Source organism: Myotis lucifugus, unplaced genomic scaffold, assembly GCF_000147115.1.
Source record: "Myotis lucifugus unplaced genomic scaffold, Myoluc2.0 scaffold_186, whole genome shotgun sequence".
Lineage (NCBI taxonomy): Eukaryota > Metazoa > Chordata > Mammalia > Chiroptera > Vespertilionidae > Myotis > Myotis lucifugus.
In genome coordinates, this window is record NW_005871234.1 from 1,551,567 (window position 1) to 1,553,617 (window position 2,051).

At 45.6% G+C, this 2,051-nt stretch overlaps 1 pseudogene; it reads right to left on the reverse strand.

Moving 5' to 3' along the window:
• Positions 1-1,022: 1,022 nt before the first annotated feature.
• On the reverse strand, positions 1,023-1,123 carry LOC111827574 (annotated as a pseudogene).
• Positions 1,124-2,051: the final 928 nt, after the last annotated feature.

A 2,051-nucleotide genomic window follows, 5' to 3' on the forward strand; every position in this document is an offset into this window, starting at 1 on the left:
CTCCCTACTGGGGTTGTGCCCACAACCAAGGTACATGCCCTTGACCGGAATCGAACCTGGGACCTTTCAGTCCGCAGGCCAGCGCTCTATCCACTGAGCCAAACCGGTTCGGGCCCCCCTGATTTTAATGGCTTAAAAAAGAGATTCTGGACCCAGATAGAATAAAGATCCTTGGAAGAGGATGGAAGAGAGAGGAGCATAGACCTATAAGCTCCACATTAATTCACACTTCAAATATAAAACACAAATTCACAGAATGAAAAAAAAGGGAGATCACATACATTGAGCACTTTACTAACATATTTCATCATCACAAAAGCTCTATGGAGGAAGGAATTGGAGACCCATTTCACAGATGAAGAAATAGACTTGGAAAAGTTACTAGTAAATAACATGCTCATGGCCACATTTCTATTAATGGTAGGACTGAGATTTAAGTCCAGGCTAGTCTACTTCACAAGATAACTTAGGGAAAGAATTCATTTTACAAGAGGATTCACTCTAGGATGACTTTAGATGAAGGAGCCCCTCTAGCTTTTCAAATATGGTATGATGTGGAAACTTGATCTGGTTGTGCCATCCCTGCAAGAATTCCCTGGAATGACTGCCTTGAATAGCAATGCTGTGGTCATATCAGACACATGCTGAGAATGCATACAAGGTCCCTGGAAGCCAGGTGAAAGTTGTTGGTGTTGTCTTTGTTGTTGGTGGTGTGTGTGTGGCCTTGAGGGGAGGGTATGAGAGGAAATTTCTAATTTCCATAGAAAAAGGTGAAGTAGAGTTTACTTTTGTTGTTAATTCTCACCTAAGGACATTTTCCCATTGATTTTTAGAGAGAGTGGAAGGGAGGAGAAGAGAGAGAAACATCAATGTGAGAGATACATCAATTGGGCGGGATCAAGCCTGCAGCCAAGGTACGTGCCCTTGATCGGAATCGAACCCACGACCCATCAATCTGAGGGCCAACACTCTATCCACTGAGCCAAACTGACTAGGGTGAGAGTTTACTTTCTTTCATTTTTTTTTTAATGGAACGTTTCATGAATTTGCGTATCATCCTTGCTCGGGGCCATGCTAATCTTCTCTGTATCGTTCCATTTTATTTATTTTTTAGTATACCAGTACGTGTTGCAGAAGCGAGCACGAGAGTTTGCTTTCTAGATAAGCATCGAACAGGCAATTAGTGAATGAATTAATGAATGAACAAATTCATTCATCAAGTGTTCATTGAGCGCAGCCCTGTGCCAGGCGCTGCGAGGGCCCTTCAGATGCTGATGCCACAGTGGATGAGACTGGAAGCTCTGGGTCCAGGGAGGGAGGTGGGGAAGGGCCCAGCCCCTGTCATCGTTCTGGTAATGCTACTGCCCCTCCCCCTCCCCACCTTGATCTTTCTGCTCTAAATATCATTGTGTTTAAATAATAGTGTATGTATTTTTAAAAAGACTCCAAGAAGACAGCTGCCTCCGAGTATTAATCATGAAGAGGCCAGCACTCAGTCTCCATGGCGACTCCTGACAGAGAGCAGGGGAGCAGTTCCACATCCCTCTTCCTGGGGCCATGGAGATGCAGGAACACAGCATCTCTCAGCCTTTCTTTCTCCCTGCCTCTCCTCTCTCCCCTCTCCTCTCCATTCTTCGTCTCGCCCATCCTCCCTCTCCACTCCCCTCCCCGTTTTTTTTCTTCCTGAAGGATTTATTTAAGAGCAGGGACAGAGGCAGGATCCAGCCATCAAAGGAACAAGGACAAGGCTGCAGCAGAGATGAAATTTGCCTCCAACTGCAACCTCTGCAATACACCACTCCCCCCCGCCCCTCTAGGCCCCTGCAGCACCCCTAGGCTTCACTGACCACTAGGGCAGAGTCTGATCATCTGTCCCTGAGGAAAGGGACCCATATCAGGGTCCTTCCCTGTCCCTCCCTCTTCCCTGCCCATGGCCAGACATTGGTTTATGGTTTGAGTCCTTATTGCTATTTTAAAAAAGTCATATAGGCTTATTAGAATAAGGCAAACATGTTAAACTGTATAATGCAAAAGAAAATATCTTTCCTGAT